This window comes from Neolamprologus multifasciatus, chromosome 13 (genome assembly GCF_963576455.1).
Source record: "Neolamprologus multifasciatus chromosome 13, fNeoMul1.2, whole genome shotgun sequence".
Classification (NCBI taxonomy): domain Eukaryota; kingdom Metazoa; phylum Chordata; class Actinopteri; order Cichliformes; family Cichlidae; genus Neolamprologus; species Neolamprologus multifasciatus.
The window spans coordinates 5,810,456-5,834,862 of record NC_140451.1 but is presented as its reverse complement, the minus strand read 5'-3'; the positions used below and the strand labels follow the sequence as shown (position 1 = coordinate 5,834,862).

At 40.4% G+C, this 24,407-nt stretch overlaps 1 protein-coding gene across 10 annotated transcripts in view; it reads right to left on the bottom strand.

The window, feature by feature from the left end:
• LOC146504921 (uncharacterized) overlaps positions 1–24,407 on the bottom strand; it is a 483,966-nt gene that overhangs the window by 288,321 nt on the left and 171,238 nt on the right. The window contains exon 5 of one of the 10 annotated variants that reach the window (XR_014877737.1): positions 5,958–7,590. The exons of 8 other annotated variants lie outside the window; for them this stretch is intronic. The gene's annotated coding sequence lies outside the window, so the exon portion shown is untranslated. One more of the 10 variants, XM_085183489.1, reaches the window with a different exon arrangement.

The window sequence follows — 24,407 nt, the reverse complement described above, 5'->3', positions numbered from 1 at the left end:
ACATTTGGCACGTGTCAAATCCTAGAGACAAAGGTCAGAATCCTAATAACTCTAACAAGCTGAATTTCACTTACCTACCAATAAGATGTGTGCAGACAAATTTTCCTCCACCGTGTGATATCTGCCTGTGCAACTAAAAAAAACATTCAAACTGTCAAGGTATCACTTTTAACATGTTTGGAAATTAGAGGACATGAACTTCCTGTTTCAGCCCTTTCTCTCATTTTCCCCCTTCACCGCGACCGTTTGGCTGCCACCCGATCTGCAGTCATCCGCAGTGTAATTGTGCGATCTGATTGTGATTTCTTTACCATGTTTCGCTGTGCTGCACTCTCCCAGTGAACCTTCACTGATCCGTATCAAATCTGCAGGTCAGCTGGGCTCTCAGAGTTCTCCCCTGCCTTAAAGTTGTGTTACACAAATGTGCTGGATACATATTTCAGTTAATTAGATGCACACGGGATGGGTGTAGGTGCAAAAGTGGAGATGGGGCTACAAAACATTTATCACAGGGCTACTTCCATCAGTGCATATTGGGATTACAAATATTGGTATGCTTTACATCTAATTTTCCATCTCTTCCTTCCCAAAACCACACACACGGCAGAGCGGTGTTACAGGCAGACTGAGCTTCTATTATGTGGAGCCCACGGTGCATTAACAGCAGCAGCAGGCGTCGGCTCTCACATCTGATCACACTAAATCAGACAAATGTGGACGAGAGGTGAAGGGAGAGAGGGGAGGGAGGGGGGAGGTGGTGGAGGGGTGGTCTGGAGGGATCTGCGAGAGATGAGCTGACTGTCAATGTCTAAGCGTGACACGTACGCCCGTTGCAGGAACCAAACAAAAGTAGCAGAACTCGTGAGACACACACAAAAACACACGCGACGCAAACTCTGTTGCTAGACATCAACACCAAGTTCACATGTCACATGCCAGGGGCGTCTGCTTAGCATATTGCAGTCAACACCTCATCTCAATTACTTCTAGCAGGTAAATATATAAATAAAAGGAGAGCCGACATAATCAGAAATCAGTATGTGAGCCCCCGCCGTCCCCGAAGACCTAAGCTCCTCAGATCTTCTTTGTCATTTCTGGGGCTGGGAAACCAGTGGGCCTGTGGAGGTCACAGAGCTCAGGCCTCATCAGCAGGGCTAATTTGATTGTGGCGGAACAATGGCTGGCGTAGCTGAGCCTGGCACTGGCCTGCTGACGAGGTGCATATTAATGCGTCGTGGATGCTGGGGCAGCTTTGCCCTGCACAGGAAGGGCATACTAAGGGTACTGAGGACTCGGGCGTTAAATACTCCTGCCAACGCTGCTGCAAGGGTTCAATTCTGTGTTTTGTTTACTTGGGAAAAAAACAAATTTCTGATTTACTTACTTGTAAAACTAATTTTATTTTAACAATGTCTTAATCAAGGGTTAAAGCTAGCCAGAATGATCATGAACAGTGTTCTAGCCATTTACCCCCCGATCCCTGTCATGCAAACTAAGCGGGGCAGCCATTAAAGGACTTGTTTTTGCAAAGGTGCGAGGTCATTTCAAATACATTTCCAGCATGGCTCATTACAGGTTGCCAGCTCTAAAGCTTTTGGCATGTGACACACACTCCTTCAGTGTTGCATTCTTTTGCTGATCAAAATAATCTTGGGACAAACAAGTGTTGCTATCCCATCGATAAAAACATTTAGTCAAAACACAAAATTGAGTTTGCATGCTTGAGTCTGGTTTGACAAAAAAGTAACAGAAGCAAAACTTGTGGTTGTTTCTTCCAGCTGTTTAACTTTATTAAATAGCATCAGTTCACAGGAGCCATATGCAAGTCTTTATAGTGACAGGGTTGCATCTTTTACACATTGCAGCTGAGGCTCTTCTAGTTATCTGATTATCACAACTCATACAAAGCTGCCTATAGTTGGTCCATTATAAACCGTTATGCAACCCATCTCGACCCCAGCACATCCTTATCTCGTTTCATTAATACCTGCTCTGTTGTGTACTGGGGGCCTTGCTGCCACTCTTCCCGACTCCTGGCTTTCTATGTAAACACAGGGAAGAGCAGAGATGTCCCAGACCAGAACTACATTAACATATATTTCCATCTGCAATCATTTATATCATCCTTTCAGCCATTGTGGTTCTTACTGAACACAAGTATAATCTAAGATTCTACACATTTAGCTTTTAAAATGGACTGGCGAACAGATCGGTAAATATTACTGAGCGATGTCCAGCTTGTGCGAAGGTAAAGGAGCATAATTTACTTTAGCCTTTTTTTTGTTACAGTTTTTTTTAGCTCTATTTGTGGGATGTGACTGTCATTTACATCGTTGGTCATGGAGCTGGATGTATATAGTGGGTTTCTTTAAAAAGAGCATTTCAGCACAGTTCAGGCTTGCAAAGCTTCATCTGAACGATTCAAGACTTCTGGAATAATGTGCTTTGGACAAACAAGGCCACAGGACCTAGGCACCTTAAAGTCACTGAGTCAACCATAAATTCTTCTGTATACAAAAGTATTCTAGAGTCAGATGTGAGGCCATCTGTCTCGCAGCTAAAGCCTTGCCAAATGTTTGTCATACTACAGGACAGTGATTCCAGCTGTACAACTGAATGAATAAAAAAGAAAAGAACCAAGGTTCCAAAGTTCACACCTCGTAATGATTGAAATAATGATGCAGGACCTTTAGCATGCACGAATTAATGCTAAAAAGTAAGGTAACACAGTATTATGAAGAACAGTTGGCCAAAATTCACCCAAAACAAAGCAAGAGGCTCAAAAAGTCATACAGAAAATGATTACTCCAAATTAATGCTGCTACAGCCAACTGAATCATGAGGTGTACTACACAGAATTCACACTTCCCTCAAACTTAGGCAAAATCCAGGTTATTCCTAAGTGTATGTTTAGTAGTGGATAAAGCCTATAGTAAGGGCTGGATCAGGTGCAATAGGCCTAGGCTGCTACAGTCTTGTCATGATGCACTGAGTGTTCCTTCTTCATACACCTCTTTAATCTCTGTGTTTATACACCACTCTGGATTAAATCATTAGTTATTGTTATTTAGCTCATTATTTAGTTATTATTAATCTCTGACTCTACTACACAGGGTTTGTTGGTCCTGTCTTCCTCCCCTCACCCCCAACCAGTCAAGGCAGATGGTTGCCCCTCCCTGAGCCTGGTTCTCCTGGTTTTCTTCCTGTTAAAAGGAAGTTTTTCCTTCTCACTGCAGCCAAATGCTTGTTCCTAGGTGGGTTGTCCAATTGTTGGAGTATTCTGTCTATTACTGTGGGGTCTTTAACTTATAACATAAAGCACCTTGAGGTAACTACTGTTGTGATTTGGCGCTATACAAATAAAACGGAATTGATCCAAACGGAATAATTTCTATTGTTAGCAAGAAACCAAAAAGACAACACATAAATAAAACTACCAGAGGGTTCTTTAAAGGGAATCACATTACTGCCGATGCTGCATTTAACTTATATTAGTCCAATTAAATAAACTGCAAAAGCGCAATCAACTGTGCTCACTGTCCACCACATCCATCGGTGGGCAGGCATGAACAAAACCCAGCACTGCATCTTCTCCTGAGATGTGAGCATACTAATGGCTAGTGTAGCTTAGCATAACCCCCAGTCCCACACTGAGGCATACTAATGTCGTTGAAGCCAATCGCGTCCCTGCCTCACTAAAGAGCATACTAATTACCAAGGCTGCCCTTCTTTGTGACCTTGGCAGGTCACTTAGCAGTGTGATCAGTCCCTGACTCCTAATAAAGACACTTTAACAGGGTGAGCCACGAGGGCAGAGAGCTTTTTTACTCCACGCTCTCCCTCACTCACTTTCAATTCAGTTTAATGGTGTGGTTTTAGTTTGAGAGCAGCATGGTATAAGGTGGTGAAAAAACCAAGCCATTTAATTTAGCAAAACGAACACTAGTAGAAAAGAACCAAATGATTTCTAATTCATAGCCAAAAACTTGATTCTTTGCATCCATTTTGACACATCCATGATAACCACAGGTGTAATTAATGTCATTATTAAAGCCCTGGTACATCCTTGGTACAATGGAATTGCTAAAAGCACCATAACTGATTGTATCGATTACACCTGTGTTTACTCTGTGAAGATCTGTTCAAATTGCTAAAGAGTCTACTTTTTTAACCTTTCATTAACTTTAAACCCTGCTTTGTATAGAAACTAATGGTGTACCAAAATACCCATGAACACATAAACATTTGCTGAAGTATTTCTAGAAAATCGAAAATCAAATCAAAAACAATTTGCTTTAAAATCATAAAGAGCTGTGAAAAGGGATTCTCTGGTCAAATTCGTCATCCAGTCATCAATTATGGAAGTTGTCCAGGTCCTTAAGCAGTAGAAAAAGCCCCAGATCATCACTCTACCACCACTATGTTGGACTGTTGATATGTTAGTTTAATGAAATGTTATGTTAGTTCTATGGCAGATGGGAACAAACCTTCCAAAAAGTTCCAACTTTGGTCTCATCAGTTGACAGAACATTTTCCCAAAAGTCTTGGCGATCACCGAGATGTTTTGGGGCAACAGTAAGCTTGATTCTGAGCTTTTTCTCTCAGAATCAGAATCAGAAGACTTTATTTATCCCCAAGGGGCAATTAACAAACAACAGAGCAGCATAACAAAGATAAGGACAATAAGAACAGGCAATAAGAGTGAAATAATAAATACACAGAATATACAGCATATACAGTTTTGTTATTCTTGAATTATGAACACTCAATATAACTGAGGCACAGAAGAATTGAAGAATTGGCCATTGATCAGTGGTCTTTGATCAGTTGGTTTTGGTCAGTGATTGTTGATCAATGGTCATGAGAATTTGCATAATTAAGATTAAGGAACTGACCTCCCAGCCCATTGTTCCTTCAGTGGGCTGGTTTCAGTCATTATGCAAATGTACTGTTTATAAGATTTGGGGAAACCTGCAGTCAGCTGAGACTGAAGAAGTCACTTGGATGGGCGAAACGTTTATCCCACAAAACGCTACGTCCAGATGAACAGAATCAACTTTTTGGAGAAGAATTGGAGTTGTTTAGATGTTGCGGGCTCTTGTGTGACCTCCTGGATGAGTTATCAGTGCATTCTTGGAGTAATTTTGGTAGCCCAGTGACTTCTAGATTTCTTCATTCGGTAGTAATGGCTCTCACCTTGGTTCACTGAAAGCCTTAAAAATGGCTTCTAGACCGACACGTGTTAATAACTTTGTTTCTCAGCTGTTTCTTTAGATTTTAACCCAATGCTCTGTGGGGTTTTTTTTTTGTTGTTGTTGTTTTTAGATCTTTTACCCTACTTCACTTTTTTAGAAAACTTCTATTTAAATAATTTCTTGATTCAACAGGTCTGGCAATAAGCAGGTCCAATTTATCTATGATTTGATTACTTCAAATTAAATTACTTTTTCACACGAGGTTGAGATATGTTTTTCCCTTTAAGAACTGAATCCTTATTTAAGAACTGCATTTTGTATTTTACTTGTGTTGTCTTTGTGAACTATTAAAAATTGTTTGACAATCTGAAATATGGAAATGTGACAAATGTGCAAAAAAAAATCAGGAAGGAGGTAAATACTTTTCCATAGTACTGTATGTAAGAACTACAAAAGGGTTTGTAGTTCTTTTTTTAAAGATGTACTGTACATTTGTGATGAAAGTGATATGCATTTTAAATAGGTGTGAAGTTAGATGTGCACTTGAATGATCTCATATGCTATTCATGGGCAGAAACACCTGGCTGACTTCTTAGAATTGATGGAAAGACACCAGTACCTCAGAAATATTTCTCTTCACAGTGGCAGCGAACAGCAGAGGAGTGCACATGACAAACCTTGAGACAGATGGGCTAAAGCAGCAGAAGACCACTCCTGTCAGTCAAGAAGAAAAGCCTGACTTTGCAAAGGGCTCAAGCTCACCAAAACTGGACAGTTGATGGCTGGTCTGACGGACTGCCATTTCCGCTGAGACTGGAGGGGCAGAAACTGGTGTCAGTGTTAATAATGTGGGTAGCTTTCTAAGGTGGTGGTGTGGAAAAGATTTTTCTTGGAACAAATTGGGACTCTTGGTGTATTTGTCTCTACATCTGGAGTTTGTTTGTGCTTCACGCAGGTCTAGTTTAGCCACATCACTTTAGTCTCAGGTCTACTTCATACAGGCCCTCATCGAGCCCAGGTCATGACATCTGGCCCTTGTCTGGCATACAGATCATTGGTTTGTGCCACTGCGTATCGTTACTAACTATGTGAATTCTCCCATGACTACATTGTATTTTAATGGCAGTATACAGAATTAAAATGAAAAAAAAAAAACATTTCTGGAAGAGGAAAGAAAAGCCACCTGAATTGGTGGTCTCTATTAATATTTTCCTTCAGTAGGCCTACGTTATATTATGTTAATAATTCCAGAACAGAGTCTGCCATGTGTAGTGCAGACCGGGGCAGCGGTATGAAAAATAGTCAAATGAGAGACAGAAAAGCTCCATAAGTCACAAAAAGAAATCGTATAATTACACATGGTCAGAGCTATTAATAGCACCAGTATTCATAACATGAATAAAAAGGGTTTTTTATTCATTATTAGGGCAGTACAACTACCTTATTTTATTTGCTATTAATATCAGTTTCTTTTGTGTTTGTGAATTCACTCTATTAAACTTGGATAAATTCATTTTTATTTATATAGCACCAAGCCAAAACCACAGCTGCCTCAAGGTGCTTTATATTGTAAGGTAAAAAACATACAATAGTTGACCAAAACAATCAGACAGCCCCCACTTGGCAACAGTGGGAAGGAAAAACTTTTGACAGGAAGAAAGCTCTGGTAGAACCAGGCTCAGGGAGAGGCAGCTATCTGCTGTGACCAGCTGGTGGTGAGGGAAGAGAGACAGATCTGCACATTTGCTTCAAGTTCTTTCTTTTGAAATCTCTCTGTGTGAAAAGGGCATTCACATAAACTGGGCATACACTTCACTAAAAGGTGTGGCTATGAGAGACCTGCAGAAATTATGTAATAGAATCGTGTCAACATAATACAAAATATTCCGTGGAACGCACAAGTGTTCGTTAACTTGTGCAATGATTTTTGAAACAGTTCATGATAGGTTTTTTCTCTGCATGTGCATTGTGTTTTCTTCCCCACTGTACTGTACATTTGTTGACTCGCATCCTGTGTTTGATACTTTAAAAAGAAGCATCAAACATTTCCACATTTTCCTTCTCTCCTTCTACGTTCACACAGACACACAGTTTTCTGTCCCTCTGCCTTGATCCTTCTCCATTTCCATCTGTCCCTCTCTGTCTCTCTCCCCCACCCCTTCCATCCATCCTTCTCTCTAGTGGCGTTGGACACACAGGTAGTGAAGCAGCAGGCGGTGTGGTGCTGGATAATTACCTAGTGTTTGGAGCTCCACAGGAGCCTGGGCCATCCGGGGAGAGGAGGAGGGGGGACAGCGGCAAGCCTGGCTGTATTTATAATGCACTCCGCTAACAGTACACTCCAACACTTTGCCAGTGGAAATGCAGGCCCGAATAAATGGGCTTTTGTTGCCACCTGAAAAGGAAACGTAAGAAGATGCACTTTTCATCTGCCTCTTTACCCCTCATTTTTCATGCTGCTGACTCTCAGCCATACCCACCCCCCCACTCCTGCTGTTTCTCCCTTCATTTACCTGCAAATTCCGCCCTCAGACAGTTTTACACAAGACAATTTTACACAAGATAACATAGTGTAGAGATGCTTATGACTGGGATTAAGTTTGTTTGTTTGTTTGCCTGAATGGTGCTGAGGCTTCGTGCACACCATGGGAAATATGATCCATAGCTGTCAAGAAAAGCAGATGAGGTGATGAACAAATACTCATAAAAATGCACACAAACACACACAAACACACACACACACACACACACACACACGCACACCAGTCACATATCTGTGACTTCAGAGGACATTTAAATTACTTGCATTAATTTCCTGGAGACAATGAAAAACTGAGTTATGCTATCAATACTTGCTTTTTGCTACCATAAAATACGTAACCATAATTTGACTGTGTAAATCTCAGACTATATAAAAAGACCAACATAGCCATGATATTGCCACATGCCTTCTGAACTCCACATTTTTAACCTGCAAGAATTATAAAAGAAGCAGCCTAAAGGTGCAAATAGAATTTTGGCTGCTTTCATGTTGGAGTTTTTTGAGCCCAAAACATCTCTCAAAGACAGGCAACGTGCTGAGTTATCAGCTCAGGATATAGGATAGCTCCATAATTGGTGCAAAGATCAACAAAATACTACAATTTCAAAGCACAAACTTTAATGTTCTCACCAGTGTTGGTCAAGTTACTTGAAAAAAGTAATCAGTAACTAATTACTGATTACTTCCCCCAAAAAGTAATCCCGTTACTTTACTGATTACTTATTTTCAAAAGTAATTAATTACTTAGTTACTTTTCAAAAACACGATTTACAACCTGAATAGGTAATAAATCAATAGATCTTTCAGCCCAATTCTACTTTTTCTGCATAATCCATCATACAAAATGTAATCAAATGGAAAAGTCTCTTTTTAAAACTTGTTTTATTAGTTTTAATCTTTTAACTTTATGCGTCAAGCAAAAATTGAATTATATGCAACATTCTCTGACTGGAAGAAATTTATTTAACATTTAAACCTATTTCCTGCACATTCCAGCACATAAAATAAAATATTTTTTTGTGTTTACATTCAGTCTTTCAAATAAATGCCAGTGAAACACAGCAGAAAATAAATAAAATCAAAGACTCAGCGGTCCTGTTGCTCTATTTTCACCTGTATAGCAGGCGGATGTTTGCCCTGGTGCAGGTGTGCTGCAGCGGTCAGTTGAAGAATCCGCGAGTTTGTCTGTGAATTTCCCATTACGTGGTAGCGCACCCGGTGCTTACTCGGAAGTTTAGGGGTTTTTTCGCTGTAAAAAGAAGTTTTCTTCCCACACACACGGATGATAATGTTTTTGTCACTTTTTACAGAATCAAACTCAAAGTAAGGTCAGTACTTCCACGCTTTAAACGCTGCACGCTCATACTCCCTCCCGCACTCGATATATGATCCATTGTTGATCTGCACACAGCTGTTGTCACGAACGTCGCACTCGCTTACGTCACTGTCATGAGACACTCTCACAAAAAACATCACGGTTTTAGTAACGCAGTAATGCAGCGTTCTTACGGGAAAGTAACAGTAATCTAATTACCTTTTTTGCAATAGTAATCCCTTACTTTACTCGTTACTTGAAAAAAGTAATCGGATTACGCGTTACTGCCCATCTCTGGTTCTCACACCTAGCAAGACATATTTTCAGTCAAATACCTAAAAAAAATTTAAAACAAGGCCTCCAAAAGACACCAACAGCTCAAACACAGTAATTAGGTCCAGTTTTGTAACTCTGGTTATAATATAGATAAGAACAGACAGCAGACCACGTTCCTAACTTTAAACTTTAGCACAAGGTAGGTTTGGAGTCAGAAGTTACTATATTTGGATTACAGGTAAGTTATTAGCTGAGTCAATATTGGCTAGCAAGCTAAGTTAGCACACGCACAGGCATAGATAGATCAAATAATTTTTTTGATATTTCAATTAAATTGGCCCAAAATGGCCCAAATATGGCTAAATCTACTTGTGAGACCTATCTACCTAACATACATGTCAATCAAAACAATCACAACCTTACCCAACCCAGCCACCACACTATTGTAATGAAGGTGGAAACAACGAGACTTTTTTTTTGTACCAGGCTAAAAATAAGTTACGTTTTTATGGTTGTTTATGGGGGCTGACTCACTTTTGGTGCAATCTCAAGTGGCCACAAGGGAAGGTGCACAGACACACACAGACACACACGCACACACACACACGCACACACACAAAAAAAACTGAAAAACCTGGCAATCTGAGTATGGCCAAACAAATCCCAAGAAAAAGGCATTTTGTTTGGTGCTCATCAGCCAAATGAATAATGGAGCCTTCTAACTAGATTCTCAGTGAAACCACAATGCACCTGACCCACTGAAGTGGAGTGGAGTGGGCAAGTGCAGCGCCAGCAGCAGCATCCGGTTGGCCAGTTGTCCAGACTCCATTAGCCTAGAAGAGCCATCAGTGAGGATTAGACAGGAGCCCTTTTCAATCCTCATCCAGCGTAACATCCAACCCCCCCCCCCCCCCCCCTTCTCCTAACCCCCGTCCCTCGCCAGCTCTCTGAGCATGAGCCAGGTTTTCCTGACTGGGCCACAAGCTCGGCCAGAGCCCTCATGTCTCTGGAGCCTCTGCCACTCTCCGCTTTAGCCTCAGCTGCTGGAGATGTTGTCCCTAATTAACAAGGGATTAAGCCATCATCTCGGCTTGTAATACAGCCTGGATGGGAATTCCAATATGGATGCTGGGATGAGGGGGGGACGGGCTGAGGGTAAGGGAGATTGGACTGGGTAGAAAGAGAGAAAGGGAGAGAAACTAGTGGCGTTTAGCAGCTCAGTAAATTACTCTTGACCCGTAGGACTGAGGGGAGTCTATCGGCACGGCAAGCTGGCTGCCAATTACAACAGCTCAGGCCTGCCAAAAGTTTTATTGGGTGGAGGGCGGGGGCAAGTTAGGAGGTGATTGCTGTGCATATGCGTGTGTGTGTGTGTGTGTTGGGGGGGGTTCATTTTTAATGGCCTTTCACCATATTACTTTCTGTCAGGATTGGAAGTGTTTGCATTTGGAGGGATATTGACATAATTATGATGAGAATTTGATGGAGGTTGAAAATGAAAATAGAACTTTTTTTTTACAGTCCCCACAAGCCACTGTGTTCATTACACTGTCAGACAGAAATGTTTTATTCAGCTTTGTCTCCACTGACTGCTAAGATTTGGTATCTGCTACCCCCACATCATTACATTTACAATCAGTCTTACCACTTTTGTTAGTATTACAATTAATAATAACGTTACTGTCAATGTTTTTTATAGCAGTAATAGCACTTTTAATAATCATTGTAAATATCTATAACCCTAACTAAAAGTCATTTCATTATTTTTCTAGACATGTGCTGTCCCTAATGCTTCCTACCAACAATCAAAAGTGAGGGTGACGAACTAAAGTCCACACAGTCTCTTACTATGGTTGGGCTACTATTTATGACCAGATCTTCATGCAAGTCTCTGGAAGAATGTTTTTTCAGCAGTATTATGAATTTCAGTTTTTTATGCTTGAATATTTAGCATGGTTTTTAACTGACCTAAAAAACATGATGCATTAATTTTTGTACAAGGATATTCTTAAATATTGAACATGATTCAAATGATAAATAAATAAATAAATAAATAAATAAATGGGAAAATACAAGTGAGGTTGATGGTGGGCACTCAGTTTGCTGTTGTTGAGTTCGGCCCACACCGGGGTGAATGTCTCATTAGGCATTGAGGTGACAAGGTCACAATAGGCTTGTGTGCCTTCGTAGATTTACGTGATACTCAGGGGGAGGACAATAGAGAGCCAGTGCCCGCTGACCACCAACAAGAGAACAAGTGAGAGAATATCTCGCTTGCAGGGAAACAAAAGTAACTGTTGATGGGATGATCCTTCCTCAGGTTCACCAAAGAAAGCGTTTATGAATTTGTTCCTAGACCTTGCTGACCAATGGCTGTTTCATCTTAGCATGAGTTGAACTACACAGGGAGTGAGTTTGGGTTTGTAGGAAGAGCTGAAGTGCACCATTGTAACGAAAGGGATGTGCTTGATCAGAAGATCAGTACACTGAGACAATGATAAGGTCCCCCGTGGTACAATGCTGGATTCACCAAATTCTGACGCTACCGTTCAAATGTGGCAGAAGAAATCTCCACTGGTTTTCATCATCTTCTACTTTCTAACTTTGGTGCAAATTGTAGCCTCAGTTTCCCGCTGCCAGGAGTCGTGTCTGGTTGGGTCGTCTTCTGCTGTAGCTCATCTGCTTCAAGGTTGCCTGTGTTGTGCATTCAGAGCTGTTCTTCTGCATACCTTTGAGTTACTGATGCCTTCTGTGGTGAGAATAAGGCACGGCGGGACCACGGAATATCATTTCGAGCCATTTTTATTCACACTCACCACAACAACACCCACACACACCTGAGTCCCCATGTTTGAACCCGGCGGGCGTGATTACGGATGCCGTGCAGGTGCGTCTGCCTTCCCTGCACGGCACTTCAGATTACGCCCCACCACACCTTCCTATCAGCTTGAAGTAGTCTTGTCATTCTCTTCTGAACTCTGAGATCAGCAAAGCATTTTCAGTTAGAGAACTACCGCTCATTCTGAAGCTCAGGTTGTACTTTAGCAGGTATTGGTTGACCATTCTTAAAAGCAATCTGTTATGTATTTAGTAAAATCAGTTATATTAGTTATAGTTATAGTTAGTTAGTTATATTTTTGTGGTACTACTTTCTGTGTAAAGTAGAGAACACCAAGTGTGGTGTATGTGCGCATTGATATGCCTTTTCCACAACATGGTTAATAAAGTAAGTTACTAACAACCAAAGGGTGTTGTTACTTTACAAGTTAAGTTATAAGAGAGAACATAACACAATCAGTTGTTTGCATGTGCTTGGCTGTTTAAATAGTTGTGTTAACGAGCGGATGAAGGTGGTCCTGACTTACTTTCCTCCTAAGGGGACACCTGGAACCAAAACACGCCAGCAAAATAGAACAAAATAACAGAGACGCTGGATTCCCTCACCGTACCAAGGTCATGCTGTTACTGCTTGAGTAGGCTTGGAGTGTAGGTTGGACCAACCCGAGGAGGAGTTTTTCCACAGCATATTCATTCTGGGCAGATTTTTGTCTTTTTTGTTCATTTATTTTTGAATATTACTTATAATATTACTCATCTGTGTTGGAAATGGGCCACATAAATAAATCTGCCTTTCTTGGCCACAGTTACAGAGAATAAAAATGCTATGATGGGTTAATAAAGAGTTCTTCTGATTTACTTCCCTACAACATTTTTTCCTGGCAAAAGCATGACCACCTTTCTCTTCTTTTCAACCCTTTCCTGCTCCAATGTATTTCGCTTTTTCTCAATAAATTCTTGTAACGATTACATATAATTATTTTTATATCCATTTATATATTATTTATATTTGTATTTTGATATACATTTCACCCAAAATATTTCCAGTTTTAATTCTGATCATTATGGGTTATAACTCTGAATTTATTCAAATCTTCTGTACTTAAATAAAATTTCAGTTTTAAATAAATTACTATTGAAACAACAATTATGTATAAGCATAGTGTATTTGACTTTAGACTACCTACAGACACAGTGCTGTATGGAATCATATTAATGGAAATTGGAAAGAACAAGTGTGGCATGAAAAAGTGCACGAGCAACAGAATGACCGAAGTACTTGGTAGAACTTCATAAGCAGTGGACTGGAGCTGGTGCCACCGTATCAAGTGCCAGCATGCGAACGTTTTCAGGATGCATTTGTAATTTTAAGCCTTTCCTCAACCAGAGACATTATCAGGAACTTCTTACCTGAGTTAAGGAGATAAAGAACAGCACGGTTGCTCATGCTCCAAAATCCTTTTTTTTGTTTTATATCAAATAAATTTGTAACATGTAATTTGGAAATCCAGTTCTTAGACTCCAAAGCAGAGGAGCACAGAATCCAGGTAACTGTTTAAAATTTCCACAGATTGTGATGACTTGAAATTTCATGTCATATGCTGGTGTTGGCTGGTCCACAGTGTGTTATGAAGGTTAGTGTCAGTGCAGCATATACCAGATTTTAGAGATTTTCCTGCTTACATCTTCTGACAAGCTTTGTAAAGATGCCGATTTCATTTAAACTCCAATGGATACATCAGAGTAAAATCTAATGCAATGAAGGTGCTGCACCAAAAGCCTCCTTGTGGTTACTATGGTTGGCAGCAGATTACTATCAAACCACTGAATGGCAGTGGAAAATTGAGTTTTCTTTATCACTGAAAACAACACATTGGGTTTGTATCACATTCACACAGGTTCACTACTGCTAAGCGAGTAGTTTGGAATTCAAGTGAGCATTTTCCATACATAGCAACTGCAGCAATCTTGAGGAGGTTTTCTATACGCCTAAACCAGTGTTTTCCAACTACTGTGCCACGGCACATAGGTGTGCTGTGAGAAATGATCAGGTGTGCCGTGGAAGATTACTTACAGTGGGGCAAAAAAGTATTTAGTCAGCCACCGATTGTGCAAGTTCCCCCACTTAAAATGATGACAGAGGTCAGTAATTTGCACCAGAGGTACACTTCAACTGTGAGAGACAGAATGTGAAAAAAAAATCCATGAATTCACATGGTAGGATTTGTAAAGAATTTATTCGTAAATCAGGGTGGAAAATAAGTATTTGGTCACCTCAAACAAGGAAAATCCCTGGCTCTCACAGACCTGTAACGTCTTCTGTAAGAAGCTTTTCTGTCCCCCACTCGTTACCTGTATGAATGGCACCTGTTTGACCTCATCATCTGTATAAAAGACACCTGTCCACAGCCTCAACCAGTCAGACTCCAAACTCCGCCATGGCCAAGACCAAAGAGCTTTCGAAGGACACCAGGAAAAGAATTGTAGACCTGCACCAGACTGGGAAGAGTGAATCTACAATAGGCAAGCAGCTTGGTGTGAAAAAATCAACTGTGGGAGCAATCATCAGAAAATGGAAGACATACAAGACCACTGATAATCTCCCTCGATCTGGGGCTCCACACAAGATCTCATCCCGTGGGGTCAAAATGATCATGAGAACGGTGAGCAAAGATCCCAGAACCACACGGGGGGACCTGGTGAATGACCTGCAGAGAGCTGGGACCAAAGTAACAAAGGTCACCATCAGTAACACACTACAACGGCAGGGAATCAAATCCCGCAGTGCCAGACGTGTTCCGCTGCTGAAGCCAGTGCATGTCCAGGCCCGTCTGAAGTTTGCCAGAGAGCACATGGATGATACAGCAGAGGATTGGGAGAATGTCATGTGGTCAGATGAAACCAAAGTAGAACTTTTTGGTATAAACTCAACTCGTCGTGTTTGGAGGAAGAAGAATACTGAGTTGCATCCCAAGAACACCATACCTACTGTGAAGCATGGGGGTGGAAACATCATGCTATGGGGCTGTTTTTCTGCCAAGGGGACAGGACGACTGATCCGTGTTAAGGACAGAATGAATGAGGCCAAGTATCGTGAGATTTTGAGCCAAAACCTCCTTCCATCAGTGAGAACTTTGAAGATGAAACGAGGCTGGGTCTTCCAACATGACAATGATCCAAAACACACCGCCCGGGCAACAAAGGAGTGGCTCCGTAAGAAGCATTTGAAAGTCCTGGAGTGGCCTAGCCAGTCTCCAGACCTCAACCCCATAGAAAATCTGTGGCGGGAGTTGAAAGTCCGTGTTGCTCGGCGACAGCCCCAAAACATCACTGCTCTTGAGAAGATCTGCATGGAGGAATGGGCCAAAATACCAGCTACTGTGTGTGCAAACCTGGTAAAGACCTATAGTAAATGTTTGACCTCTGTTATTGCCAACAAAGGTTATGTTACAAAGTATTGAGTTGTATTTTTGTTATTGACCAAATACTTATTTTCCACCCTGATTTACGAATAAATTCTTTACAAATCCTACCATGTGAATTCATGGATTTTTTTTTCACATTCTGTCTCTCACAGTTGAAGTGTACCTCTGGTGCAAATTACTGACCTCTGTCATCATTTTAAGTGGGGGAACTTGCACAATTGGTGGCTGACTAAATACTTTTTTGCCCCACTGTAGTTTCACCTGATTAGTACTCTAAGCGATCGTTGTGAGTGATGGGCAGAACAATTACATTCTCTTCCACTAGAGGGCAGTACAACTACCTGCTCTAATTAAATTGGTTGTCAATTGCCAGTAAAACAGAAGAAGAAGAAGAAGAAATTAGATAATAGTCATGCTGTCATAATAGCAATAGAGTTGTCAGTCTGACCTGGGTCCTGGAGAAAATTCCAACCCAGATGAAGGACCTAGCATGAGTAATGGTCAGAAGAAATCAAAAAAGGTATACTGGGGCCAAACCGAACCAATTCTGCTATACCTGGAAAAAATGATCAATATGCTTTTGTGACATTTTTGTTTGGTGGTGTGCCGTGTGATTTTTCTAATGGGAAATATGTGCCATGGCTCCAAAAGGTTGGGAAACACTGCTCTATACAACCAATTTCACATAGTGGCAGCAAGCAACCTCCCCCAGCCACAAACTGGCTAGGTAACACATATAATAATAGCAGCTGAGATGTTCACTGGTCAGCGTCTAGGCCTGTGTGACTGGGGCTTCAACATTCCATTTCACAGAAAATGAAAGCAATTTCCAGCAACCACATTTTCCCTTACTGGCCACACGGGTGCCCATCAGTCTGCAAGCCTCTATGATTGAAGCCTAGGAAATATTGTAACTAGGGATGGGTACCGGTATCCGGTGCTGTTATGGCACCGGTTCTGACATAAATGGTAATAACCAGACCGAAAAGCAGCGCACATTTTATTTCGGTGCTTTATTTCGGTGCTTTTTGTTTCCTGAGATGTCATACACTTTGGATTCTAGCCAATCATTTTACCTTTCCAAGGATAGTAGGCGGGCCCAGGTACGTACGTTCTTTTAGAGCAGAGCTACAGATTAAAAAATGTTTGATAGAGTGATACCATATATGCCCTATAGCTGCAAAAAAGGCTAACATTGGTATCTTTTTACAAAAAAAAAAAAAACAGCTAAACATGAGGGGTTTTTGGACAAAGTTTGTGTTTTCCGTTGTTTAAGCACTGGTTCCAACCAAACGAGGTATGTTGTATCAACAGAAAAAGCTAACTTGATTATCATTTTGCAGAAAAAAAAGAGACTTCTAAAAATAAAAACATGAGAGGTTTTTGGACAAAGTTTGTGTTCTATATTCTTTAAGCATCGGATCGAGCATCGGTTCGAGCATTGGTTCGCGCACCGTTTAAGCACCGGCACTGTTTCAAAAGTACCGGTTTGGCACCGGTATCGGAAAAACCTAAACGATACCCATCCCTAATTGTAACATTCTGAGAGGTAATATTTCTAATTTTTCTATTTAATCTTATCCTTTAATCTATTTAACATTATTCTGTGAGACCAGATTGGACAAAGTTGGGTATAACAGCTTTTCTGATATGCCTTTTTTTCCTTTATGGTTAATACCTCGAATCATGTGTTACAGAAACACGCCTTCAGTCCCCCCACCACCCACCTCTGAACTCACCCCTCACGGGGAGCAACCCGAGGACCTCAGGGTTTCACTCGAGCTCACATGAGGTTAAAAGTACGTTTTCATTGAACTTAATTCATCATTTAGAGTAAGGAACTGTAAAAGCACTACATGTAGAGTGACGATCTGAACGCTGAAACTGCCCTCACAGCTTGGTGGTGGTGATGGTGGTGGTGGTGGGGGGGGTCCAGCCCGCCACTGTCTGCTGCTGATGTAAACTGATGCAACCTTCATTCAAGACAAAGCAACCAAAAAGAAAAAAAAACCTCAAGTATCAGTGTCCACTATGAAAAGCAATACACACAGTGTGTTTGGTGACGAGTTGCACTGGGGTTTCATAAACCAGACCTAATAATTGATGATGCTGTTGGATAACGATCAAGCTGAAGCATCTCCACAAGAACGTGTGTGTGTGTGTGTGTGTGTGTTGGGGGGGGGGGGGCTTTGTTTGTGTGACATAGACAGTGAAAGTGGAAGAGACAGTGTGTGTCAGAGTTTTTTTGAGGAAGACTAAAAGGAGAAAAAGAGGTTTGGAGAAAGGAGTGTGAGTAATGTGCAGCAGATGCACACACATGGTCACAGATATACCCACACGCATGCATATTTCAAGTCTGTCTGCCAAGAATGATGTTCATAAACAACTAATTTGCAGTAGTAACAACTATAATGCTGCAAGGGAGACATTTTTATCAAACAGAGACTGTTTCATACCGAAAGTGCGTGCAGTACATTTCATTTGTTTTCTTATGTCTGTTCTTGGCAACCAAAGAATGATAAATTATAGTTTTCAAAAGAACATCTCTACTCCTTATGCTTATACCTATGTGCAGAGGGTAAGACGAGACGATTGGAATCAGTTTAATCTTTCTAACCTCCAGTTTAACCCTACGCCTGACAACTGAGGGGTAAGGGACGAGTTAGATAGACATTAACCTTTTTGAGGAATTTTGGCCTATTTGGCAGAAATAAATAAAAAGGCTTATGAAAAAAGAACTGCAAGGCCAGTACAAGGACACCATCTAGTTTTTGAATAAATGTTTGTTTACCACATGGATAAAACAAATCTATTAGATTATTTAGATATGCTTGTGTTGCCATTTCTGGTAGCATTTGATTTGAGACTTCACATCATCTCCACATAATCACCGCCATTCACTCTTTAATTCTATAAACAGAAGTATTCATTATTTTTTGCCAGAATATTTCACATTGTTTTTGTTTGGTGATGGGGAGAGCAAGATTTTAAAATTCCCCCCAGCTTTTTCTCGGTCTGTAGAGAACACGATTGTTCATTATGTCCTTATAGTTGTTGACATCTTACAGAAAGAGGAAATTCAAAAAAAAAAAAGCTCAGGCATCATTATCATCACCATTAAAAAAAACCCGTGAGAGCCGTGAAAATGCTAACTTGGATTTATTAATATTTAACCAATCACCATTTTGCTGCTGGCTTTCACAAGTAATTGGTTTGTAACAGATGATGGGCTCACTGAGATGACATTGGTGACGTCCAGGGAAAGTTTATCTTCCAATGAGCTTCGGTTATTAAAGAGAATGGACTGGTTCTTGTATAGCGCTTTTCTTCTCTACCTGAGAACTCAAAGCACTTTTTCCCTCCTATGCTTAAATGTTTTCTATCTAACATTCACACAGATGGATGCGTCAGAGAGCAATTTGGGGTTAGTATCTTGCCCAAGGATGTTTGGCATGAAGACTGGAGCAGCCAGGGATGGATCCACCTTCCTTCCGATTAGTAGATGACCCCCTCTACCTCCTGAGCTTCAGCCATCTCATCAAGATTTGTAAGATGTCTTCTCTCTCTACCATGAGAGTCAGTCTTGTGGTTGGAATATATTTCTATTGCCATTCTGTTCAATGCATCTTCATCCTTAAACCTTAAACACAGTTTGCACAAGTTGGTCTTTCCAACACATGCCTTGATTCCAAGTGATATCAGTCCTCTTATAGAGAATGAAACAGGCAACATTAAAGGGTGTAAGTCGCAAGTTTGTCAGGCATAGTTTATGCCTTGCATGGGAGGTTTTTCCCACCTTTTCATTTTCACTTGCTTTTTACATTTCTGTTTACTTGCTAGTTTTTCCAAGCAAAATATTTCTCATCACAACATACTGAAAAGTGAGAAAACAGGGTATTTAAATGTGATGTGTTTTTAGACAAATAACCATATGTGAGTAGGTAGGAGTGACAGATCTCAGTAAACTCAGCATAAAAAACCAAAGGATGCTTTTGAGACATATACCAGTATCTGTCGCAGGGCGCCAGTATTTGACTCCGTGGAAGAGAGATCAGACCTCCCAAAACAAGTTATCTTGTTTTGTATCAGATCTTGGTGTTTCCCACCCTGAAGACACTCCCACCTCAGTAAAGTAATCTACAATCAGCCCCATTGGCTATTTGTCAACAAGAGTGTATTTTTACGTAAACCACAACCTCTTCCTAAACCAAACCAAACCGTTTACAGAATGCAACAGAAAAGCAACCATGTTAACCCTGCATATTATAACAAATGTTGATAAACATGAGTGATTCTCATCTTGTCTATGCTACGCAAGGAGCAAAATCGTAAAACTTGAATGTATTTTAGCCATAATATAAAACACATCTGTAGCCAGTGTCAGAGCATAGTGATTTGTTCACCCAGCGATCGACAACCAACCAGCCAGTCAGTAACAATTACACTTTCAGCAAAAGGTACTTTATGAGATATAGGTCACACATGAAGAATTCCATCTTCTACGTATCTTCAGCACTTTTCTAAGTGTGTGTGTGTGTGTGTGTGTGTGAAGTCATTGTTTTCTGGTCAGTGAAGCTGCGCCAGGTTGACGTATTCCCCATCAAGTGCAATGACAATTAAACAGTAACTAACCAGCTATTTCCCTTCATTACCTCTCAACGCATCGTGCTGTGAGTGGGTGTGGGGTTTGCACGTGTTTGTGTGTACCTAGGCCGCATGCTGACAGGATGAAAAAGAAAGAGTTAGCATTTACAGAAATATGGGCATAAATATGATATATGAAAATATACAAACTCCCTGCAAGAAGAGACTTATTTGCATGGTGTACCCAGTTACCCCTGGCTGATCAGTGAGAATAACTTACATGGTAAGCACATCCTGCAGGTATAGACCTCCTGCCTATGGCAGAGTTTATTCCTGTAAACATACTTTCAAAAGAGCATCTTATCATGCCATCCTGTCTCTTTTCTGTATCTTTAATATGTTTCCTGCCCCCTCCATTTTCCTTCTACTCCTTTTTCATTCCCCTTTCTTTCTCTTCCCTTTCTGTATCTTGTCTTTTCCCCCCTCTCTTACTGCCACCCAGCACCCACATAAGGATACAAACATTGCCATTTTTCTCCTCCTGCACAAGGCCCACCACATAGCCATTTGCATAACAATCTCCACTTGTTTTTCTGCTTAGATGGAATTCACAGCATGGTGCCAGCATGACTGAGACAGGGGTCATTGCTATGTATATCAGAGAGAGAGGAAGAGAGAGAGCGAGGTGGAGAGACAGCAGCGTTTATGGCAGCGTGAGGAGAGGTAGGTTGCAGTTGCAAAAATACACATCTAGACACACAAACCCTTCCATAAAGAGACTCATCGGCATACATGCACTGGCTGATGGAGAGTGGTGGAAATACACCCTGAAAATACAGAGGATGCAGATGAAAGCATCTGACTGCATACCAGCTTTTCAATGTAAAGCCACATTAAAGGACAAGAATGAAACTACTGAAGAAATCAGCAACAACTTGTGCTCATTGTTTCTTTTCTTATCTACTCATCACACATTATGTGAAAAAACACAACATTTCCCAGTATGAACTGAAGCCAAGAAGCCATTTGTTCTGTAGGCTGTTTTCTTCCATTTAGTGCACATTCTTACACAGGTTTCTGACTATGCGATTCTTTTCTCTGATAAATGGTCAGTGTGTCAGATGAAGAGATTGCAGAGTTAGGAAGTCTCACCATACCTGGGCTGAGAGACGGTTTACTCTGTATAGCTACATTTCTGCACTGGATTAAATTATAAAAGAAAACAATCAAGTCTGACAGGTTTATGTGATATAAATTTTAAGAATTGAACGGAAACAGGGAGGCAGTATGGGATGATTAACATTAGCCTTTTATTTAGATCAAATAACAGAACGTGTTGCTCTTACACTGCATGTTGCCCAAATGTGGCATTGATCAACTCTGATACACTACACAGAATAATATGATCAGCTGTCAGGTCCAACAGTGTATTTTGTTCTTGATGCTCAGTACTGTTCAGGTCAAAACGTGTTCATGATGTTATCACATAATCAGGCACAACCGATTTTTGTCCTGTTTTGTAGTTGGCTTTACAGATAATGTAGAATTTCCAAACTAGCTGGGGCCATTTCTAAGTTTGCTTTCAAATCACTTCTATTCAGTTTTATTTGTATAGTTCCAAGTTACAGTGACATTTGCCTCAAAATGCTTCATAGTGTAAAGTAAAGACTGTACAATATGTACCAAGATTTGGGAGAAAAACCTAAATAATCAGACAAACCCCTGTAAGGAAGCAGTTGGTGATAGTGAGAAGGAAAAACTCCCAACCAATCTGCTGCAAGCAGTTGGAGGTGTTGGTGGAGAGTTCTGGCCTTTGTAAATGTAAACACACAAATACACTTATATACATAGCAGCCTAAATAGCAGGTAAACTAACTTCGTATATATATTTTATTAAATTAAAAAAAACCTTTTTAATTATGGCTATATGAAAATATCAACCTGTTATCATAGCAAAGCATTTAATAGTCATGCTGGATAATATATACACATTGCTGCCGACCAAGAAGGTATGAAATTAGGGGTAGGTTTAAAAAATCGATTTTAGCTTGAATAACGCGATACCAATTCATTAAATCCTGAATCGATTTTTAAATATAAATGCATTTTTCCAGAAATTAATCTAAGCTTAAAGCACACAAAGCTACTACAGCAATCGCTAAACAGTTAAAACACCAAATGATTAAAAGGTAAACAGACTGCAAAAAGATGTAGACCGTCAAGTCACGCAAACGGGCAGGTGATTAGGAAGTGATTAAGCTAGGTAGCTAATATTGTATTTACATGTAAATTTTTTAGCAATCTCTATTTAAACGTTTCCCTTGACTATTTCCATGTCTTGGAATAAAATATCGCCCTCTGCTGGTTCTGCAGCCTACTGCAGCCTACTGCAACTTACTGCAGCTTATTGCAGCTTAAGCATGTGTGCCTGTTTCACGCTTAGGAGAGGCAAAGTGTGACATCTACACAGTGGACCCATGTTTCTATTACACACTTTACCACAACACTGTTTTGAAAGTATAGATGTGTAAATACTGATAAGTAATTATACTAATGGAGCTCAAAAAGATAATTTATCAAAAGGTTTTTTTCTTTCATTATATTCTTCAAAGGGGTAAACTTTCATATATTGTCTTTTCATCACAGACAAAGTGAAACATTTTAAGACTTTCTTTGTTCTTGTGTGTGATGAAAATCACACACCAAGTATCACAAATTATAAAAATGTTATTTTTGAATGAATAAATAGTGCACAAGAAACTGTGAGAGGACTGTCAATGACAGCAAGGTTCAAATCCTGCCTGGCTGCCTGGATATCCATGGGTCCCACGTCTTGAAGGAACCAAAGGAAGCATCTCACAATCATTCAGTTATGGAACACGAACACAGAGAAGTAGCTACTGAGTTATCTGACTTCTGACACTCTGACACTTTTCATTATTTTGTCTTCTTACTCATTTTGCAGTAGTTAGCTGTTTTAATGAAAAACTAAACCTAAAAAAGATGAAATCATTACTCTGTGTAGTATATACTACACAGAGGTGTCTTTGTGTTCAAAGTGTAATGCAGTTGCATGCAGGTGATTCTAAACAATATGTGTACATGACAGCATTGCCCTGTAAATCATTCCCTACTTCAGTCCAATGACTGAAATCAGTAACAAAGAGACTGAAGTGCACACGTATGCAGATTTAGATCCGCCTATTCTCACATGTAGATACGGGGTTATGAACACAAATAAATATGTAGTTAGAAACATGCACAGCCATATGCACAATAGCAACATTCCAAAGAGCAACACAAAGAAAGTGACAGGGTGACAAAATAGAAAGAATGACAGCACGCAGGAAAAACAAACAAGACAGACGACGTGGGTGATCAAGGCGAGTGGGAGTCATTTTTTATCCTTTATTTAATCAGGTACTCTCACTCACATCACCATTCATTCCTCTCAGACCTGAGAACCCGAAGCGTCCACTGAGCAGTCACAAAGAAAATTCCCACACAGTCATAGCCCCATTCTAGTCTTCACTTGGCAACTGATATGGCGTTAAGCTATCGTTCGTTGGCAACATTTTCCTCCAAACTTTGTCATAACTGACAAAACATTTGGCTGATAAGAAGCGCCATTAAAGTGATTTTCCATGTTTTCAATAACAGAACAATGCTGTGATGTATAACATACCAGGCATCCACACGCAGAGAGCAGGGAAGTCGATTACACTGCCAGAGTGGCTTCTCTGGATGATTTGATGCTTTTTCTGCTGTGAACATTGTTCACTATTGCCATCAGTTGTATTCACAGTGGTACAAGATTCTAAACATTGTTTCAAAGGCTGATTTTATTTTAGAGAAAATCATTTTGTGCATTTTGTTTAGAGGTTACTTTGCAAGTGTGTAAACTGAAATGTTATGCCTCAACAAAGGGGGCATACTGAGAATCGTTCTCAGTGAACTCTGCTCATCTGTGACACCAAGGTCTCATTTAGATAAATATTTGACTCCAGTGCACCCCTTTTCACTGATTTCACTGATTTCACTGTATTGTTAAATTAAGTTAGGCCTGCAATGGACTGGCTGTACGGTCCTGTCCAGGATGTAACCTGTGACAGCTCACTGTGAATCAAAATTGAATAAGTGGTTAAGAAAATAGAAGTAGAGATGGATTTCAATTAAGCTGTGTGGAGTGTTAAAAGGAGTGTTAAAATCAAATTAATATATTGTCTAAATTT